Source organism: Lygodium microphyllum, chromosome 8, assembly GCF_053477565.2.
Source record: "Lygodium microphyllum isolate KBCC chromosome 8, Lygodium_microphyllum_v1.1.10, whole genome shotgun sequence".
Taxonomy (NCBI): domain Eukaryota; kingdom Viridiplantae; phylum Streptophyta; class Polypodiopsida; order Schizaeales; family Lygodiaceae; genus Lygodium; species Lygodium microphyllum.
In genome coordinates this window covers 80,438,446-80,462,011 of record NC_141142.1, presented here as the reverse complement: position 1 = coordinate 80,462,011, position 23,566 = coordinate 80,438,446, and positions in this window count along the sequence as shown.

The window sequence follows — 23,566 nt, the reverse complement described above, 5'->3', positions numbered from 1 at the left end:
CCGATCCACGCGAGGAATGGCAGCCTGTAGAGGGAGAGAGAAAATCAGTCTTTCTCTCTCCTCCCTCTCTCTCCTCTAAGGGGGAATTCATGTGGGAAGGAGAAGGAAGAAGAAAGAATGATGGAGGCTTGCCCGGCATCGATCGGATTGCTCCACGGGCTGGAAATGGTGATTTGTGATCGTCATGAGCATGAAGTGCTGCTGATTTTCAGATTTGCAGCCATGGACATGAAACCCGAAACACGCAAATAAGCGGTAATTCAATTTTTTCAAAGGAAATTTGAGATTTCATGGCTTTTGATTGATAAAATGTTGTTCATGTGGGCTAAAAATTGTTAATGTTGCTGTTTTCCATGAGTACTTGTTGATAATAATCAAAAAATCAGAAAAATATGCATCTTGTGGCTCAAAATAATACACTAAAACACGTAAAATATGGAAAATCAAGGGAAAATGATGTTTTTGGGCATAAAAATGGGAAAATGAATAGGAACACCAACTAAATTTTTATTTTTGCTGCAAGAAGGAACTAAGGGCCACAGCCCATAATCTATTTTGAATTTTCAGTAATTAAATAATACAGGAAATAAGGAAAAATACAAGGAAAATAGAGGAAAATCACTAAAAATAGGGGAAAAATGCATTTTGGGTGCGGAAAATTAATGAAAATTAAGAACAATGTTTGTGGGGACTGAAGCATGAGGATTTGCCTCAGTTCAACCCCACCTTCTTGTTCTAGGGTGTTTTTCCCGCTTTTTACACATAAAATGATGGCAAAATACCCTATAAATCTATACCACAATGCAACATTTGATCGATGGGAGGATAGAGTGGTTAAGATGTGTCCAAATGTGGAGTAAAATGATGAAAAGATTGATGTTTTTGTTTGCATGCCATATAGGTCGGTGAATGATTATAAAATAAGGGCCTAGTAGCACGAGGGTTTCCTTGGTGCTAGGTTCGTGCAACGCCGCATAAGATCGGTAGTTGAAAATCATTGAAAGGATTTTTGGCACATGTGCACAATATTGATCTCATAACTATTTGAGCACTTAGCATCCACAATATGCATAAATCATGGAAATATTTAAAGGTATCAGAAATCCTGGATGCACAGCAATTGTTTTCATTAGGATCTTGACCCACGTTGAGTGAGAGACAGGACATCCTAAGCCATAGGCTAGTCGTGGGGTCTAAGGGAAAGAGAAGTAAGGACAATGGTACATTCCTGTATACGATTAAATGGTACCTCGAGTGGATTTTGTGCGACATGTTTATATGTTGAGCGACGCATCGAGGGGCCAATCCCCAAGGTGTAGGAGAGTCGCAGAGGGGTGGCGGCACTCAGCCGTTGGAGGACCCCCTATGTGTGTGCTTCGTACCGTTAGGCAATGTGCAAAGGACTCCCTCTGAGGAGTAGTGGGTGAGAGAAGAGTGGACTACAAATGACGTAATACAAACGCAAGACATTTAGGAAGGCAATGTATGTGTCATCAACGCTCCTGGCCGCGAGGCCGTGGGGTTGTTGAGCACGTGAGATAGAGGTACGGCTAGTGCACGAGCCAGTGCCGGCCCGTTCTAGGTTCCATCAGTGGTGCGTCTGTCGGGAGCCGCTTAAAAGTGGCGGTCCTCGAATCCTGGTTGTCTAGGGACCAACTAGCAGTTTATGCCAAAGGATACTGAGATTGATCCGTTATTTAACAATAAGCATCGTCTAGCAGAAATCCAAAAGCAAGAGAGAGACGAAAGAGCTAGGCGACGTGCTGAAATTTTTAGGAGATATTCCCCTAAGCGTAGCGGTGCTGAACCCTTACGAGGGAGTGGATCTGGTGGTCTTGGGGCCACAAGCAGTAAGTTAGGAGAAGGTGGAAGCTCTAGTGCTCCCCTTCCTTCCATAAGACAGTCTACATCAAGTGCGGGAGGTGCAACCCCACCGTCCCCTATTCCTAGTGCAAATCCAATCCTTGGCATGGCGCAGCCTATTGCAATTCCAGGAGAAACGACGGATTTGCCGGCTCTAGGTTACCTACTACCCATTTTTAATGGGCTAGTTGAGGAAGATGCAGAACTCCACATTAGGGAGTTTCAAAAGCTGATGTTTAACTGTCGCATCCAAGAAGGACATTTAATGATGTTCTTCAACATGACTCTCAAAGGAAGAGCCGCTATATGGTATCATGGTTTAGAAGCCGGAACCATATTGAATATTGATGCATTTTATGGAGCTTTTCGAAGGGAGTTTGCCCCTGAAAGGAGTGGGCAATATTGGTTGCATGTACTCAACGTGACCCGCCAAGAACTACACGAGGATATTTGTGCTTATGCGAAGAAAATAAAAGAGGTTTTCCGTAAGTTGGACACCTCTATTCCTATCCCCGCAGCTGCCCAATTGCAATATTTCCTACATGGTTTGGACTTTAATATCCAATTGCAGTTGAGTAGTGTCCCCTTGGGGGATATAGATACTGCCATTACACGAGCACAAGAGGTGGAATCCCGACTACAAGCAGCCTATGCTTCTTGAGGTAATTCGAATATGGGTTTAGTATTGGGAAACAATATGGCGATGGCCAATGGCAGTAGTGGCCAAGGGATAGCGATGGCTAACCCTAATGGGAGAGGGAACATGATGCAGAATGTTCCTTTATTACCAGCTCCCCTGAAGGTATTGTTTGTAGGGAACATGTAGACAAAAATATATATTTGCTCTAAGGGGTTTAGTAGCAACTCAAGTCTAGTGATTCTGTTGGCATTATTGGTCTTGTAGTGCCCACAATGCAAAGATTTATATATGGTGTTTTGGGAATTGCAAAAGATTCATTGAGAGTTTTTAGCCAATATTTATTTCATAAGATTATCAAATTGATCAATGGTATTTCAACCTGATTCTTACGATTCTATCAGAAAAGGCAAGCCATTACAAGGAGGTGGCCAAAAAACTTGTGAAAAATATCAAAAAGCTGCATGGGGGCAACATGATATGCTGGAATTTCTAATGAGAATGGTCTAATCTCAAGTGTAGGGTCAGAGGCTGCTGATCTCACAAATGGATTTATAATGGATGGATGTAAATTAGAAGCTAAGGTTGCAAGCAATTCACTCTAGCTGGTGATACTATTCCTACACAATCTTTGTGGTTTGGTAGCCACTTGGCAATTCCTTCAAAAGGAGAGTAGGATTAACGTGGAAATGTGAAAAGGGTATCATGTGATGCTAGAATTCAGCAGGTTGAGTTGCTTCTAGAACCTCTTCTAGTTCTCCTAAAAACAAGATTGGATGGGATTGTGTGGCAATAGTTGGATAAGCGAGGTGGACTCGACTTTCCTAGTGAGAGGATAGAATGTTTAAAGCACTGATATTGAGCATTATAGTAGTATCAAAGGTTGGTTAAGGAGGACTATAGATGATGTAAGATTCATCATGGAAAATTTGAAGGGCAACACGTTGAGTTGTAGGTGGTATTACTAGCCCTACTACTCGCTTGAAGAGATCTTTTTGTCCATTTGACACATCCTTCTTACAGCCTACTTGTGGAAGATGATTTTGTCCAAGTAAAAAATTAGTGTAACAATTGTTACCTTGGAGTAAAATTGGACGTTTGACAACAATGACGAAACAAACACATAAGTTGGCATAGTCAGAACAAAAAGCTTTATTCCAGAGCTTAAGTTTTAAGCCTATAGACTTTGTTTCTTAACTATAAAATCTTTTTAGCTTTATAAAAAAACTCTTAATGTTTGGAAAATCTTAAAGCTTTTACAGCACAACTCTACGTGCTTAAACTAAAATCCTATATAAGTGTACGAAAGCAATGAAGGAGAGGACCCTGCCATTGCCCTTGAGATTCAAGTAGTATCTTGTGTGAGGTGAGTGGTCACATGCAAGAGTATGGATTTTTTGTGAGTGTTGGTCAAACCTTGCAAAAGTTTGGATGTTGTAGAGTTGAAGTATTGTGTATCAAACATCAAAGATGTATGAAGTGACTATTTGTTTCTAGACTCAAGATTTTTATATTTTGATGTTTATTGATGCTCTACCTAATGTGTATCTTCGATATTTTTATAGCTACAACTGGCATAATTTTGTGTTTATGTTCGTGTGTTGGTATTGTGTATCAAACATCAAAGATGTATGAAGTGACTATTTGTTTCTAGACTCAAGATTTTTATGTTTTGATGTTTATTGATGCTCTACCTAATGTGTATCAAATAGCTACAAGAGGCATAATTGTTTGTTTATGTTCGTGTGTTGATTGAATCATGTTCGTGAAACATTGAAATTTTTCTTTTTGTGTTGAACATTGACAAAGTCAATGGCACTCCTTAACATCCCATTTTTTGGGTTGTGAGAGAGACTAGTCTTCAATCACCTCTTGTTGCTAAATAGCATGGCTATTCGTATCACAAATAGGATCACTATTTGCAGTACTAATAGCAATGCTATTTACAATTGTGCCAATTCGCATACGAAATAATTGTTGGTATTGAGAGCGGAATTTAGGTGACGGGAAGTGCTTAAAAATAGCAAAAATTTATGAATATCAAGGGAAAAATATTCACTATCAAAGGCGGCGGCTCGATCTAGGACGATTTTAAGCGCCAAAGTGCTTTAAAGGCGCCCGAGCGACACTCGTTGATTTTTCATAATTTTTCAGACAGTCGTGCGGGTTGACACGAACTACTGGCCAATGCGGGATGCTAAGCCGGACGCCCAGGATTTTTCAGAGTTCGATTCCGAGTCCGGACGGGGAAATGGCCAAGAAACCAGTCAAGATGCGAAGAGGTGGACAAAATTTGGCCAAAATGGGCAAGTGACCTTTGGGAGCCCAAATTTAAATGTAGCATGAAACTTTCATGCAAATGAGAGATGCAAAATCGTGGGGATGGAGGTGCCATACTGCACCCGAAAAATGCGCTTGAAGGGAGGATCTTCAATCTCCAGCCTCCAAGTAACCCCTATCAATCATCATTGCCCCTCATTCCCTCCTGGATGCTGGTCATTTCGCTGCCCTCCGCTCGCGCAATGATGCCCTCTTTGAAGATCTCTGATTTCAGTCTTTCTCTCTCCTCCCTCTCTCTCTTCTAAGGGGGAATTCATGTGGGAAGAAGAAGGAAGAAGAAAGAATGATGGAGGCTTGTCCGGCATGGATCGGATTGCTCCACGGGCTGGAGATGGTGATTTGTGATTGCGCTGGACATGAAGTGCTACTGATTTCCAAATTTGCAGCCATGGACATGAAACCCGAAACACGCAAATAAGCGGTAATTTAAAATTTTCAAAGGAAATTTGAGCTTTTATGGATTTTGTTTGATGAAATGTTGTTCATGTGGGATAAAAATTGTTCATGTTACTGTTTTCTATGAGTTCTTGCTGGTCATGATCAAAAAATCAGAAAAATATGCATCTTGTGGTTCAAAATAATATGCTAAAGCATGAAAAACATGAAAAATCAAGGGAAAATGATGGGTTTTGGCATAAAAATGGGGAAGTAAATAGGAACATCAACTAAACTTTAATTTTTCTGCAAGAAGGAACTAAGGGCCACAGCCCATAACCTGTTTTGAATTTTCAGTAATTAAATAATGCAGGAAAATAAGGGAAAATACAAGAAAATGGTGAAAAAACCCTAAAAAATAGGGAAAAAATGCATTTTGGGCTTCGAAAAATAAGGATAAATAAGATCAATGTTTGTGAATGTTTGTGGGGACTGAAGCATGAGGATTTGCCTCAGTTCAACCCCGCCTTCTTGTTCTAGTGTGTCTTTTTCCGGTTTTTTCACATAAAATGATGGTAAAATACCCTATAAATCTATCCAACGATGCAATATTTAAACGGGGAAGGGTAGAGGAGTTGAAATATGTCTAAATGCCGTGTGAGATGATGGGAAAGTTACTGATTTCTATGCATACCATTTAGGACGGATGATTATTAAAATTAAAAGCTTAGTAGCACGAGAATCACCTCGGTGCTAGGCCCATGCAACGAAGCACGAACGGTAGTTGGAAACCATTAAAAGAATGTTTTTGCACTGGTGCACAATACTGTTTTGCTAAATGTTTGAGCACTAGGCATCCATCAAATGCATAGAGCATGAAAAGAATTTAAAAAGTATCAGTGATCAGCTCCTGGACATGCATTGCAATTGGTTTATGAGGATATGACCTACGTTGAGAGGAAGTGAGGTACCCATGCTGTAGGTAGACGCGGGTCCTAAAAGGGGAGATCAAGTGAGGACAATGGTACATTCCTGGACACGCTTATTTGGTACCTTGAGCGACTTTTGTGCGAAATGTCTAAATGTTGAGCGACGCATCGAGGGGCCAATCCCCAAGGTGTAGGAGAATCGCAGAGGGTTGACGGCATTCAGTTGTAGGAGGAACCCCATGTGTATGTGATTCGAGCCTTTTGGCTATGTGAAAGGGACTCCCTCTGAGGAGTAATATTGGGTTAGGATCAGTTGGACTACAACGTATTACAAACGCAATGTTTAGGAAGGCAGAGATTTTGATAGACACTCCTGGCCGCGAGGCCGAGGGGTTGTCTTGTGCGTAGTGACGAGGCCCGGCTAGTGCATGAGCCAGTGCCGGCCCGTTTTTTGGTCCATCAGTGGTGCGTCTGCCGGGAGCCGCTTAAAAGTGGCGGTTCTCGAATCCTGGTTGTTTAGGGACCAACTAGCAGTTTATGCCAAAGGATACTGAGATTGATCCGTTATTTATTGATAAGCATCGTCTAGCAGAAATCCAAAAGCAAGAAAGAGATGAAAGAGCTAGGCGACGTGCTGAAATTTTTAGGAGATATTCCCCTAAGCGTAGCAGTGCTGAACCCTTACGAGGGAGTGGATCTAGTGGTCTTAGTACCACAAGCAGCAAGTTAGGAGAAGGTGGAAGCTCTAGTGCTCCCCTTCCTGCCATAAGCCAGTCCACGTCAATTGCAGGAGGTGTAATCCCACCGTCCCCCATTCCTAGTGCAAATCCGATCCGCGTCATGGCGTAGCCTATTGCAATTCCATCAGGAACGACGGATTTGCCGGCTCTAGGTTACCCGCTACCCATTTTTAATGGGTTAGTTGAGGAAGATGCGGAACTCCACATTAGGGAGTTTCAAAAGCTGATGTTTAACTGTCGCATTCAAGAGGAAGGACATTTAATGATGTTCTTCAATATGACTCTCAAAGGAAGAGCCGCTATATGGTATCATGGTTTAGAAGCCGGGACCATATTGAACATTGATGCATTTTATGGAGCTTTTCGAAGGGAGTTTGCCCCTGAAAGGGGTGGACAATATTGGTTGCGTGTACTTAACGTGACCCATCAAGAACCACATGAGGATATTCGCGCTTATGCGAAGAAAATAAAAGAGGTTTTCCGTAAGTTGGACACCTCTATTCCCATCCCCGCAACTGCCCAATTGCAATATTTCCTACATGGTTTGGACTTTAATATCCAATTGCAGTTGAGTAGTGTCCCCTTGGGGGATATAGATATTGCCATTACACGAGCACAAGAGGTGGAATCTCGACTACAAGCAGCCTATGCTTCTCGAGGTAATTTGAATATGGGTTTAGTATTGGAAAATAATGTGGCAATGGCCAATGGCAGTAGTGGTCAAGGGATAGCGATGGCTAACCCTAATGGGAGAGGAAACATGATGCAGAATGTCCCTTTATTACCAGCTCCCCCTAGCATGTCGATACCTACGGGCAGTCAAATGATTCCAAATGGTGGAAGCCAGGCGGTCAATTATAACACCATGCCTGTCGCTCAACAACCAGTTCCTAATCGGATTGTTAGGCCGATGGAACGACATGGTAATGACCAAGGCTATGAGTCGAGTTCTTCCAATGTTCTTGGCGAGGTTAAGGACATGATGAAGCATTATACCGATATGATTACGGAGCAGTATCGACAAATAGCCGTTGATGTCACCTTCCTTAAAAAACAACAAAATTTAATAGGAAGTAGATACCCAGAGGAGGGTGCACCTTCGAGGTTTAGTTGCAAATGGTGTGGTGGGCAGCACTATCCAAGAAATTGCCCAAATGTTAAGTGCGACATTTGTGGAAAATCCGGCCATTTAGCAGCTACTTGCTGGAGTAAGATCAGTTCCCTCCAGCGAGGAAGTCGGCAACCAGGGCCTGTTAATCATCGTGCCCAAGGAAATGATTCCCAGCAAGAGGACGGGCCTAAACAAATACTTCAACGACCAAAGAATACAGTGGAGGAGCTACCAAGTGGTAGTGGGGTTAGTTTGATTGAGGCTGTACGCGTTAATGATGCTGAAATCTCTAATCTGCGAGCTGTCCTTACAAGAGGTCAAAAGGGTAGAGAGGCCGACAAGGATAAGCCTGTCGATGGAAACCCTAAACAAGGCGACAAAGGGACGCAAGTCTTGGACCCTTCCATGGAAGGGGGACCTTTGAAGCCCGTAGAAAGTAAGGCCGATAAGGAACCACCAAAGAAGAAGGTGAAAGTTAAGAAAGAGGCAATAAAGCCAGTTCAACGACCTAAAGAGCGGATGGTTTGGCGTGAAAAGTGAGCTCTATCGAACTATCATGAATTCGATTTGGCGAGCTCTCTTTGCGAAGTCAAGCCGGATGTGAATCTCTTACAGCTTATTAAGCTTTCCCCAGGAGTACGCAAGGAATTTAGAAAGATCCTACGTACCGAGTATATCATAGAACCTTTGGGTATTGCGCGAGTTGGTGATGACTGGTTCGAGCATGCTGAGAAGCATTGCCCAAGGGTTGCAGCCTATGTCGATGGGATATTAGTAGATTATGCCATTGTTGACACGGGATCATCGATCAACATTATGAGTTCTGAACTGATGGAAAGGTTGGGTCTCGCGATCCAGAAAGATACCTCCACAATTCTCAGAATGGCAGATGATAGTTTGAGACGGCCAGAAGGCTGCATTACTAAGGTCCATGTCACTGTTGCAAATGTAGAATGCCTGTTGGACTTTAGGGTGATTCGTTTTGCAGGCCGTCCAAGTTACCAAGTATTACTCGGACGACTTTGGATCTTGCAAGCGGATTGCCAAGTAGATATACCTGCCGGTCGACTGATATTCGGCAGAGGTGCCCAGCGTGTGGTGGTTGATGCTTATCCTGAGTCCCCGCAGAGTGAGAGAGCTCCTCTATCTTCTACAGAATTGGAGACATTAGAAGATTTATCTGCCAGTGAGACATCATCGAGTGACGAGTCCAAAGAGGGATCCACCACAGAGGACATCTATCAGATCACTTTGAATGAGCCGATAGAGGGCCAAGATCGTATAAGAGATGCAGATGTTATCGAGCTAGACCTTGGTACGCTTGATGATTCGCGGCCAATCAAATTAGGTTCTATGCTCAGCTCAGCAGAAAGGGAGGACTATGTGGCCTTGATCCAGGAATTCCGTGATATCTTTGCCTGGAGTTATGATGAGTTGAGAGGCATCCCTCCTAGTCTTGCTATTCATACAATTCTATTGAAAGAGGGCAGTCATCCTATACGGCAGAAAGTAAGGCGTATGCCTTTCGAACTGAGGGACGGCCTGTTTGAAGAGTTACAGAAGCTTCGAAAAGCGGGTCTGATTTTGCCTGTGCAACACACGGAATGGTGTTCGCCAGTTGTGATTAGAAAGAAGAAGAATAATCAAATCCGTTTATGTGTAGACTTTAGGGAGCTGAATAAGCAGACAGTTAAGGACTACTACCCGTTGCCATTTATTGACCAGATTTTGGATCAATTAGCGGGTAGGGAGATATATTCGTTTATGGATTGCTTTGCAGGATATAGCCAGATGGCAATTGCAGAAGAGGACAAGTTGAAAATAACTTTTATTACTGTATTTGGTACTTTTGCGTACCATGTGATGGCCTTTGGTTTATGCAATGCGCCTGGTTCGTGGCAACGAACAGCAGATAAGACATTCGGTGACATATCCCCTGAAGAGTTGAAGGTGTTTATTGATGACTTAGGGGCCGCCACCGTGAGAGAAAGGCAGTTGATCATTCTAAGAAAATGCTTTGAGCGCTGTAGACAATTCTGCATCGCCCTAAACCCGCAGAAGTGTGTTTTTGGAGTGCCTTATGGGCTGTTGCTGGGTCATGTGGTCAGTTCGGTAGGAATTGCGACAAACCCCGAGAAGGTTAAAGTTATAGTTGCCATGGGTCCACCACGCACTCCGAAGGAAGTTCATAGCTTTCTGTCTTCGGTTGGTTACTACCGTAGATTCATCAACGCCTTAGCAGAAAGAACGTTGCCGCTTACGAATTTATTGTCCTTTAGCTGTTTGTTTGTATGGGGTGACCCTTGTAAGGTCGCATTCGAGGATGTGAAACAAGAGCTAGCAAGAGCGTCCGTTTTAAAAGCACCTAAAAGAGGTGAGGTGTTTTACATATTTTCAGCAGCCACCATGTATAGTATCAGTTGTTTAGCCCAAATTTGGGAAGAGAAGTGGTACCACCCGATTGCTTTTGCCAGTCGAAAGCTAGGGGTATCCGAAATCAACTATACTTACATGGAGAAATTGTGTCTAGCGATGGTCTTTGGGACCAAGAAATTCAGGCATTATATTCTCTATGAGAAAGTCGTGCTGTATACGAAGGCGGAGGGACTTCGACTATTGATGAATAAGCTACAGCCGCCTGATCGTCTAGCAAAGTGGTTGATCACTTTGCAGGAATTTGATTATGAAATCAAGAGTAAGCCACCAAGGTTGCAAGGCATCGTGGAATGCCTTGTTGACTTTGGGGAGCCGAAAGAATCTGTGGCTGAAGGTAGTGACATGGAGTTGTTATATAAAATAGATACGGCATCTATTCCCTCCTGGTACGCTGTAATAACACATTATTTATCGACGAGAGAGGCGGGATCCGAATTATCTAAAGCTGAGAAAAGGAAAATTAAGCAGCAAGCGTTAAAGTTTGCTTTGATCGCAGGTACATTATATCGGCAAGGGGTTGATGACATCTATCGCCGATGTGTGATGCCTGACGAGATGCCATTCATTTTGGAAGAGTGCCATGATTCTGCTTGTGGTGGCCATTTTGCTGGACGGCTTACAGCACAAAAGGCTTTAAGAGTAGGTTATTGGTGGCCTGCCATCTTCCAGGATGCGTTTGTGTATGTTAAGCGATGCGATATTTGTCAACGACATGATAGTCGAGAGAATAGGAAACGACCACTCACCCCTATTATGGCAATACTTCCATTCGAGAAGTGGGGAATAGACTTTGTGGGTCCTATTACTCCGTCGTCGACTACGCAAAAGAGGTACATCATTGTAGCAACCGACTACTTCACGAAGTGGTCAGAAGCACGTGCAACAAGAAAAGATGATGCTAAAGAAACTGCTAGTTTCCTTTTAGAGCAGATAATATGCCGTTTTGGTCCGCCGAAAGAATTAGTGTCGGACCGCGGAACCCATTTCCTGAATAAGGTGATCAAAGGTTTGACAGAGATGTGGCAAATCAAGCATAACAAGACAACCCCATATAACCCGCAAGCCAATGGGCAAGTTGAAAGCACCAACAAGCAGCTTGTGGGCATCCTGTCCAAAATTGTGTCGGAAAAGAAACGGGATTGGGATAAAAAGTTATACGTGGCAGTATGGGCTTATAATACGACTTTCAAACGAGCCACTGGCCATACCCCGTTCAAGTTAGTATATGGGGAGGAGTGTGTCTTGCCTTTAGAGATTGAGCTGCCAACTATTCGGTTTGCCATCAATCATTCTTTGAGCGATGAAGATGCACTTTTTGAGCGCTTGACGACACTGGCACATTTAGATGAGCTTAAGTTGCAGAGCTTATTGCACCAAGAAGTGGCGAAGCGCCGAATGAAGCAGCTACACGACCTCAAAGCCAAGAAATACCCCTTCAAGAAAGGACAGCTTGTTCTATATTATGATGCACGACGTGAATTATTTCCAGGCAAGTTAGAGCCCAAATGGGATGGGCCCTATAGGATCGTTAGAATAGGAAAGAATAAATCCACAGTCTTGTTAGCTGACCTTGAGGGGATAGAATTTAAAAATAAGGTTAATCTTAATAAGATTAAACCTTATTATTTCTGATTGCACTAATGCTATGACTGCCTTGCAAGTCTAGGCGAGATCGATCAAACATCTGCAAGGAAATCGTGATAGAGGTTGATGGGTCGTCTGATCCCTTATTTAGAACACCCATATTTAGAACAGAGGTATCATCAGGGAAAACTCATTTGGTGGAGCAAAGGATACAAGGTGATTGAGCAAGAAGGCGGGACATTTATTTGGGAGATCAAGGTCTTCTGCCATCACTGCCTACAAATTTTGACGAGCATCCCTGTTGAATTCAATGACGATGGAGGGATGGAGCCTACAGTCCACCCATTGAATATGCTGAATTTCGATTACCATAATTACGAGTAGAGTTCAGGATGGCGGGATATGTAAACCCTTTATGGACGTACACCTTGTACTTTGATGGGGCGTCCAGGGGTGCATGCAAAAAAGGAAGTGTAGGAGTTGTCATCCGAGACCCCCGACGACGCATTATCATGAAGTTAGCTGCTTATCTCGGGGCGAATATTACCAATAATATGGCCGAATACAAAGCCCTGATCATGGGTTTGAATATTGCAAAGAAGGGTGGTATCCGCCAGTTATTGGTGAAAGGGGACTCTCAGTTGGTTTTAAATCAACTCAATGGGACGTACATGGTACGGAATCCCATCCTTTGTATGTACCATCATACTGCCATAGCCCTGCTAGACGAATTCGATAGAGTGTCTTTTCAGCTGATTCCACGGAATTGGAATCAGTTTGCCGATTCTTTGGCTAATCTTGCGTATGAAGAAGACCTCTTCTTCAATTGTGGCCCTTGTCCGGATATATCTATTGATAGTGAGACAGGACCTGGTCATTTGTGGGGTATGCTTTCTGAACATGCCCTCTTTGGCAGACGATGGTTGATTTGGGTGATGCAAAGGGTAAGCGAGACTAATCTGCCTTTATTATCTGGGACCCATAGACTGGTTAGACGACATGTGATGCGAACACCTCTTGCGATATACGCAGGAGGGATAGGTCATAATTTAATGCACTTAGTTTAGGGCTACAAGCCCTGTTCCCCTGGGAATGGTATGCTTTGATGTCTATCATAGTTGTTTCCAGGAGGATGTTATGCATAGTCATGTTTTATTTCATTAGGCCAAGAGGGCCATTTCCCTGTCTAGTGCGGGTGCGTTTAATGAGGTTTTTGGTTTAAGTGTTGTGCTGGACAGATTTCGTGGTTCGTGGACTTTGGTGGAGCCTGGAGAAGCCTTTGTTGCGATGGAAACTTCTTGCGGCCAATCCAGGTGATATTTCTCCTTTACGAGTACATTTCTTTCCTGTTATATGTGTATTTGTACTTGTCAAGGGGATACATTTTTGTTGGGGACCGGCAACCAAGGCATGAAGTCCCAGGTTTAGGCTAAGTATGTTTGAGGGAGGTCGGAGTAGTCATTGCCTCCTGTAAAGACATTGTCCGACATCGAAAGACCTGTTTTAGAAGGAAGTCTTAGTGGCCCTGTTCTGCTAGCCTGCTAGGCAGCCGTTCTAGGAGTTCTTGTTAGTAGTGAGGCAGTTAGAGAAGCCTACTAGAAGATAATAAAGATGATGCCCAGAAACTTTGTACATCCTACAAGATGAATATAAATACGAAGGTGTGTAAAAAGGGGTTTCTAACCCCTCTCAAAGAAAAGAAAAGAAATGAGAATATATAGGCAGTTGCTCATTGCCTTGCGAAGGCTTGGTAGGTTCCTGGGGACGAGTCAGACCCGGGGCCGATACCTTGTCTTCCTAGGGGTGGCTTATTGCTGGAAAATAATACCAAAACAAGGAAGGTTGGAGCGAAAATAAAAATGAGCGTTAGAAAAGGATTGTCGCCTTGCGAGGGCTTGGTAGGTTCTTGGGTGCCGAGACAGGTCCTGAGACCGATGCCCTGTTCTCCTTGGGTCACTATGCTCAGCTCCCTCCTTTTTACATGCCCAAGTATGTTCATCTAATACAAACCCTAAAAGAAGACATGTACTGAAAGAAAATACCCTTTGATCAGGCTATAGGAGTCCTCGCCTTGCAGCAGCTCCTCGTTGTGTTGTCTTTAGTTGGTAAGTAGTGCAGACTACCACTTCGGGCAACCTCTTTGATAGGTTTTTTTGTTTGGCTGTGTTGGAGCAACTGGTTCGTGACTCACTTTGGATCTTCTATTAGATGATGCTAGGCCTACTCCTTGTGGATATCATGCCTTCGTTCTGTCCAGGGGTAGGGGGAGCATTGTGCTGAGTTTTATTATATATTTGCTTTGTATCAGTTTGATGCTTCTTTGGTTGTTTATGTGCAGATATGTTCGTGGATTCGACGGGCTGAGTCGCCCTATCCCGTGGTCGCCATTGAGAGCGGAATTTAGGTGACGGGAAGTGCTTAAAAATAGCAAAAATTTATGAATATCAAGGGAAAAATATTCACTGTCAAAGGCGACAGCTCGATCTAGGACGATTTTAAGCGCCAGTGCTTTAAAGGCGCCCGAGCGACACTTGTTGATTTTTCATAATTTTTCAGACAGTCGTGCGGGTTGACACGAACTACTAGCCAATGCGGGATGCTAAGCCGGATGCCCAGGATTTTTCAGAGTTCGATTCCGAGTCTGGACGAGGAAATGGCCAAGAAACCAGTCAAGATGCGAAGAGGTGGACAAAATTTGGCCAAAATGGGCAAGTGACCTTTGGGAGCCCAAATTTAAATGTAGCATGAAACTTTCACGCAAATGAGAGATGCAAAATCGTGGGGATGGAGGCGCCATACTGCGCCCGAAAAATGCGCTTGAAGGGAGGATCTTCAATCTCCAGCCTCCAAGTAACCCCTATCAATCATCATTGCCCCTCATTCCCTCCTGGATGCTGGTCATTTCGCCGCCCTCTGCTCGCGCAATGATGCCCTCTTTGAAGATCTCTGATTTCAGTCTTTCTCTCTCCTCCCTCTCTCTCTTCTAAGGGGGAATTCATGTGGGAAGAAGAAGGAAGAAGAAAGAATGATGGAGGCTTGTCCGACATGGATCGGATTGCTCCACGGGCTGGAGATGGTGATTTGTGATTGTGCTGGACATGAAGTGCTGCTGATTTCCAAATTTGCAGCCATGGACATGAAACCCGAAACACGCAAATAAGCGGTAATTTAAAATTTTCAAAGGAAATTTGAGCTTTTATGGCTTTTGTTTGATGAAATGTTGTTCATGTGGGATAAAAATTGTTCATGTTATTGTTTTCTATGAGTTCTTGCTGGTCATGATCAAAAAATTAGAAAAATATGCATCTTGTGGTTCAAAATAATATGCTAAAGCATGAAAAACATGAAAAATCAAGGGAAAATGATGGGTTTGGCATAAAAATGGGGAAGTAAATAGGAACATCAACTAAACTTTCATTTTTCTACAAGAAGGAACTAAGGGCCACAGCCCATAACCTGTTTTGAATTTTCAGTAATTAAATAATGCAGGAAAATAAGGGAAAATACAAGAAAATGGTGAAAAAACCCTAAAAATAGGGGGAAAATGCATTTTGGGCTTCGAAAAATAAGGATAAATAAGAGCAATGTTTGTGAATGTTTGTGGGGACTGAAGCATGAGGATTTTCCTCAGTTCAACCCTGCCTTCTTGTTCTAGTGTGTCTTTTTCCGGTTTTTTCACATAAAATGATGGTAAAATACCCTATAAATCTATCCAACGATGCAATATTTAAACGGGGAAGGGTAGAGGAGTTGAAATATGTCTAAATGCCGTGTGAGATGATGGGAAAGTTACTGATTTCTATGCATAGCATTTAGGACGGATGATTATTAAAATTAAAAGCTTAGTAGCACGAGAATCACCTCGGTGCTAGGCCCATGCAACGAAGCACGAACGGTAGTTGGAAACCATTAAAAGAATGTTTTTGCACTGGTGCACAATACTGTTTTGCTAAATGTTTGAGCACTAGGCATCCATCAAATGCATAGAGCATGAAAAGAATTTAAAAAGTATCAGTGATCAGCTCCTGGACATGCATTGCAATTGGTTTATGAGGATATGACCTACGTTGAGAGGAAGTGAGGTACCCATGCTGTAGGTAGACGCGGGTCCTAAAAGGGGAGATCAAGTGAGGACAATGGTACATTCCTGGACACGCTTATTTGGTACCTTGAGCGACTTTTGTGCGAAATGTCTAAATGTTGAGCGACGCATCGAGGGGCCAATCCCCAAGGTGTAGGAGAATCGCAGAGGGTTGACGGCATTCAGCTGTAGGAGGAACCCCATGTGTATGTGATTCGAGCCTTTTGGCTATGTGAAAGGGACTCCCTCTGAGGAGTAATATTGGGTTAGGATCAGTTGGACTACAACGTATTACAAACGCAATGTTTAGGAAGGCAGAGATTTTGATAGACGCTCCTGGCCGCGAGGCCGAGGGGTTATCTTGTGCATAGTGACGAGGCCCGGCTAGTGCATGAGCCAGTGCCGGCCCGTTTTTTGGTCCATCAGGTATTTCTTAGTTTTCTTATATTGATATGCGACTATTTGCACAAGCATCTAGAAGTCATTCTACCCCCTAAGGTAGACATAAATACTATAAGAAACCCAAAGCTAACTTCTTAAAAAACTTTAGTATAGAAATATAAATTCTAAATTCCATTTATTTTCCTTTTCACTTTTTCTTTTTTCGTTCATCGTTTCCTACATTCATATTTGGTGACACTTTATTTTCTACCATGACCCAAAGAGACAAAGGTATCAACCCCAAACTTGTTTCACACCTAAGAATCTACCAAGATCTTACAATAAAACATATATATTTTCTTTGTTTTTTTTTTCCTTCTTCCCTATAGCTACATCTCACCCCAAGGAAGACAAGCAATTGGCGATGGCCTAGATCAACCCATGAACCTACCAAGCTCTTTCAAGGTGAAAAGCATATTCTAGCTTTACTTTTCTTCAATTTAATAAGATACATAATTCATTTAGCTCATTTCCAATTTAGTCAAAACCTAGCCCCTTATCCACTATGGGATTTTAACATTACATGAAGCCATCCAACAACTCATACATAGGCTAGCTACCTTACAAAAGAAAGTTTAATACCTATTGACTATCGATGTGAGCTTGTAACATTCCACACCTTTCTTATTCTACTTATAGTAATTAGATATTTAAATCATTACGCTAATTTATTTATATTTTAATATTTAAAAAGACAAACATGTTTTCTAAAAAGAGATATGTAAAGAATGAGTTAACATTAAATATAATATAAAGAATACATTAACTTAAAAGCTTGCTTTTAGAAGAAAATAGCAATTATAATAAAAGTAGTAATTCTAATTTCAAAAATTTGATAGTGCTTGATTCAGAAAGATTTTGCAGAGACAGCTTGTATTGGAAACCTTGTTCTCAAGGACTGCACCCTGTAGAACATATGTAAGATACCACATAAGATCAAAAGAAAAAGTATTTTATTTAGTAAAATTTATAAGATTATATTTACAAAAATTATTTTTTATTATAAGTTAGAAAAATACATGTGTTATAAAGTAAAATGGATCATTTTATGGCCTTATAATATGTAAAGAAAGGGCTGAGCATTTCTAAATACCCTTTGAACGAACATCATATAGACAATTTCTTATAGGTGTACCCCCCTCGAGACTATCTTTTGCTCAAATTATTTAACTTCAACTACTCAAATGCAAAAATATAAGTTTGAAGCATAAAGTTATAAATATTTTTTATTGCTATCTTGAATCTATTTTGAAAAGAGAGATACAAATATGATCTACATGTCTATTGTATGGATCTATATGAAGAAGATAGCTTATCATCAAATTGAGATTGAGTTTGTGAGTGCGATTGAGATCTTTCATCTACATAAATATATCTCGGGGGTGTTCAGGTGGATCGAGCTTTACCTAGGACTGCATGTCCTAAGTTTGAGCTCTTTTAAGGAGTGTTTTTCTTTATCAACATCTACTCTCTTCAAAGGAAAGAGCATGTTATTAAGAACTTTCATTTATCTTCCTTACAAGAGTGGTGAGTGGCATGTTACTTGAGATTGAGAATATGTTAGAGTAGAATCCTTCTCTATATATATGATTATGATTGTAAGCACTACAAGAAAATGCAGCCATAGTGATGGCCATTTCTGATACCAATTAGCATAGTCACTAAAATCATCACTACATGAGTCACTATATGCATCAATATTTGTATCACTATATGTAGCAATGCATGTAGTAGCAATGCGTATAGCAATGCTTTGTGATAAAAATAGTAACATTTCGTAACATATATAGCAACACTCTGTGATGCATATTGCAAGCATATAGCGATGACATATTGAGAGGGGAAAGTAGCGAAAACTCAAGTGTGGCATTTTCACAGTGATCGAGTGAAGAGAATGAAAGAGAGAGGGAGAGAGCTCAAATGTGTGTGTGTGTGTGTGTGTGTGTGTGTGTGTGTGTGTGTGTGTGTGTGTGTGTGTGTGTGTGTGTGTGTGTGTGTGTGTGTGTGTGTGTGTGTGTGTGTGTGTGTGTGTGTGTGTGTGTGTGTGTGTGTGTGTGTGTGTGTGTGTGTGTGTGTGTGTGTGTGTGACAGAGATCCCTCTACCATCACCGCCATCCATAAAGAAGGAGAGGCATGTGAAGGAGAAAAAGAAGGGAAGCTGCAAAGGTAAAGAAGGAAGGATGCATGAATAGATTCTTCTTTGAGCCTTTGAGATAGGTATATTTTCTCTTCTTTCTTGGTTTTTCTATTTTATTCTGTTTTCTCTTTCCTTTTATTTGTCGGGAGGTGCATTGAGAGAGACAAAGAGAGGGAGAGAGAGGGGAAAGAAAAATAGAGAGAGGTAAAGAAAAAGAGAGAAGGAGAGAGAGGGAGAGAAACAAAGAGATAGATAGAGAGAGAGAGACAGAGAAATACAAAGATGGAGGGCAGGAGAGAGATAAAGAGAGGGAGGGGAAGAGTAGAGAGAAATAGAGGGGGAAAAAAAATAGAGCAAGAGATAAAGAGGGAGAGAGGGATATAACAAAGAAATAAGAGGGAGTTAGAAGGAAAGTGAAAAATAAAGGGAGGGAGAAGGAGAGAGAAATAAAGAAAAGCATTAAAAAATAGGTAGAGAAAGCGAGGTGTGTGTGTGTGTGTGTGTGTGTGTGTGTAGAGAGAGAGAGAGAGAGAGAGAGAGAGAAATAAAGTGATAGAGAAAGAGAACCAAATCGAGATAAAAGGAAAATAAGAAAAAATGGAGAGAGGGAGGGAGATAAAGAAAAGAATGGAGAATAGAGTGAAGGATGGAGAGAGAGAAATGTGTGTGTGTGTGTGTGTGTGTGTGTGTGTGTGTGTGTGTGTGTGTGTGTGTGTGTGTGTGTGTGTGTGTGTGTGTGTGTGTGTGTGTGTGTGTGTGTGTGTGTGTGTGTGTGTGTGTGTGTGTGTGTAGGGACAAAAAGAGAGAGAAATAGAGGGATGGAATTTTAAAAAAATGAGAAAAATAAAGAGAGGGAGGAAATTTTTAAAAATGGAAAATAGAAACAGAGAGAAGGAATGAGAGAACAGGAGGGAGCGATAGAGATAAAGTGGAGGGGGCAAGATAGAGAGAGGAAGGATTGTGTGTGTGTGTGTGCGTGGTGGGGGGGGGAGGGACAAGGAGGAATAGAGTAAAAAGGAGGGAGGGAGATAGAGAAGAAAAGAGTATAAATATAAGGGATGTGTATCGTACGCATTATTTGAAAGGGCCTTGACACTTTCCAACAGCCATCAGTGCTTCTCCAAACCTCGATCTATGCTCCTTCACACTCTAGCATCATCCCATGATCTATACCTCGCATCTCAACCCGCCCCATGAAAACACACATCAAGAGGAGAGAGGAGAGGAGAGAGAAGAGAGGAGAGAGAAATACTAGAAACTAATGATTCTATTCAGGTAGCCATTTTGCGAGCGACAAACACCGATGAAGAGCAAACAAAATTAGAGAATTCATTGATGTGATCTGATTGATTGATTGTTCATAGCCTCTCCACCCCCTTCCATCAAATCGACGCTAAGGGGGGTGTCATTTAACTGTTTTGAAATGGTTCCCCCTATAAAAAATTTGGGACCTTTGGGCCCCCAAGAGACCCTGGCCCTTGCCCTTTGAAATCTTGATCAATTTTTTACCAAGAAAGTGCTCGACTGGTGACGATTGATTAAGAATCTGAAAAATCATTTGTATGGCTTGATGTCCCAAATCGAGAAATCACAATAGTCAAAAAAATTATGAAAAAACTGCAACCACCATAACGGTCAAAATTTGCATTTCTATCTCCACGGTCTCTAAAAATTTTCCAATCCGCATTCTCTGCTTCTGTTGTCAAGCTTTTTTCTGAAAACTAGAAACCCCTAGTTACTATAGTTAGGTTTGGTTTTTGCTAGCTTGGTTATTTGCCTAATATATTGTTTGGTTGTTTTGTAGTTGGATTTTATGTGTTTGTCTATTGTAGAATTTTTTTTTGTCATTCTATTTGGTTTGTTGAGTGTGGAAACCTGATGGCCTTGGTCGAGTTTGGTATTTTTTTTGGACATGTTGGAGTTGGAGCTTGACAATAGCTGACTAAACATTGTGGAGAAGATTTGTTTTCTTGCCTAGACATTTTGCATATCACAAGGATTATGGGTTCATGAGCACTTCATGTTGAACTTGTTTGATGCACTACACTCGGGGGTTGTCTCCTATTCTATCAAATACTTCAATGCCATGGGTTGGTTTGAAGCATGTTTTGCACCATCGTTGATGAGCACTAGCACGGCATGAGACCCACTACAACTATATGCTGTAAATTTTAGTTGCACGCGTACATGAGAGAGCACTTGTCATTGAGCACCCATAGTTTCTAGCACATACGATATTTGGGATATTCCTCACTAAGTTAGGAACCTGTGGTTGAGTGAAAAAGGTGGTTGGATGAATTTGAGGGTCATGAAGGATGCCTTCAATTGTTGTGAGATAGGTTGTTTTTTGGTTGACATCATGAGGACCATCTTTTTTTTTTGCGATAGCGAGAATTTGGATGGGTGAAGCAGAGTATAGACATTTCTTCTTATTGAGTGTTGAGAGATGAGGATAAGGATCTTAAATAAACAAGGAACTCTATTTACATTTTGCATTATGCACGAGCACATGTAGATAGGCTGGGTACAGTTCTTCAGTGCATCCATATTTTTGTGTGGAGCATCGATTGAATGGTTGCATATCATGGATCCAACATTGCATCAAATCATGAATGATTGGGCACGAAGTTCTATTTTAAAGCATATTCTACTAGGACACATTTCATGAATCAAGCAGGAGGTGACGATAGTGAAAGGTAACAGCTGGGTGTGGAAAACAAGTAGCAAATGACCAAGATGGTGTTCATATCTTTGCAAAGGGTTACCTACTATGTTTTCTTGGGTAAAAGAAATTTTCTCAATAGTGGAATATTGTCTTTTGGACATTCTGTTGATGATGGGAAGATTATATTTGCGGATGCCAATGTGATTATTGGTGCATCCAATAATTTCAACAAGCTTCAAGGGTGGCTACGATTGACTGAAGAGAATATGTTCATTTTATGTAACTATGAGAGGGTTTTATTTGATGCTCCAAGTGCGTCGTTTTTTTTTTATAGTGCAATTGCTATTGTTTTTTCCAATTGTGAAGTGTTTGGATGGCATTCGCACCTAATCATGATTCAAGTCGCAATGCATACAAGGGCATGTAGATGCTAACACTAAGGGACCATGTAGATGCCATTGATTAGGCTGTGAAGGAGGTGGAGTGATTGTTTGTGAGCTATCAGATCATCCGAGTGTGTTCTTGAGGTCTTGGAAGGGGAAGTTACACACTCTGAGATCTTGGAAGGGAAGTTATTTGTTGATATTATTAATTAAAGGGTTTTACACAAATGAAGGCAACATTATTGACCAAGGTGATAGCATATTCAAGCAGAACCATAGACTTGACGTGGCGATGCTTTGAATGCAGATTCGACGGCTTGCTATAAGAGGCATTGTGTATTGTTTCGTTTCGTGTGTGGCTTGTGGTGTTTGTTGAATATTTAAATTTTTTTGTGTTGTGTTGTGCATCCAACAAAGTCAATTATTCTCACCGGCACTCCTTAACGTCTCGTTATCAGGTTGTGAGTGAGGCTTGCTCTCAATCACCGCTCGCATAGCACTGTCAGCTTTGAATTCCTCGTAAAATTTGCATCATTCCGCTCCTTTCCAACACTCCCTGGGTGTTTAAATTCTACTCAGTAAAAAAGTTAGCATGAACCCCAATTGATCCAATACAAATAGTCTGAATGGTAACTCAACAATATTGACACATGGCTATTGTGCCAACATAAAAAAGGAGACTTGCTCTTCTTAATTGGGTGCATCTTTCATGGTTGTCCAAGCACAAAGACAATGTTTGTGGATGTGAGTGTTGGTTGATGTATGACCATGTGCTCCTTTGGTTTGAGACCAAAAATGTGCACACATAATACATGTCTTTGCAAGCAATGGAGGACTTTTTTACACTCTTTTTTGGAAATTAGAAGTGGTGCAACTAGGCTCTTCTTTAATGTGAATATCATATCCCAATTGTTTCTCCCTAGTGAACCAACCAACTCTCACGCAAAAGTGTTATCTTTGAAGCGAATAGATATTTTTTATCGTGCCTTTGGGATGTGGTTCGTAGGGTTTGAACTCACACCCCCGTAACTCAACCCACACGCAAACCACTATGCCACAAGAAACTGGAAAAATCATTTGCCTATATCATCTTGAGCACTAACAAATTGCAGACGATATCAGTTTTCATTGGCTGGTTTGGTCTCCTTTGACCTTCTTCGCCTACTTCAACCTCATGAGTTATATAGTGTTTGCTCTTTAATCCTCGTTTTTGCTTTTTTAATTCTTACTTCAACCTCATGAGCTTGTTATCCTGTTTTCTTCTTATTGACATAGCATTTTCAACCATTAGAATAGTAACCCTATAGACAAACAGCCTTCAACCCTCTGTTCGGTCCAACTTCTTCAGGGAACATCATAAGTGTATATGCAAGTTTTGGTTCTGTCTCCAAGTTTCAGTGTCACCTTTGACATTAGGGGCATAATCCAGCTGGTTAGAGCTCATGATTATGAGCAAGTGTGAGTTTGATTCCAGCTTCCACCCAAAAAGCAGACTCTCCTCATCTGCCGCAAGGAAATATAATATATAACACATTTTTTTTAACCTGCCACTTCCAAAAAAGAAAAAAAGGGTACAGGACACAAAACGCTCCTTTGACCTGTAGCCACCGTTTCTTACATGAAAAAATGCTGGTCCAGTAAAACCACTGCTTTCCAGGTGCATTACAATCATTCTCAAAGGAAATATTCGACAGTTTGCTGCTGACAATTAAAGGCAGACACATAAGGACTCGAACCTTGAAATTCATCAAGGTTTCCCTCCTACTTTCATCAGTATTCAAAGTAGGCAAAACTGTGTTTAAACATCTTAGGATGCTATAACACCAATTCTCATTAATATTCAG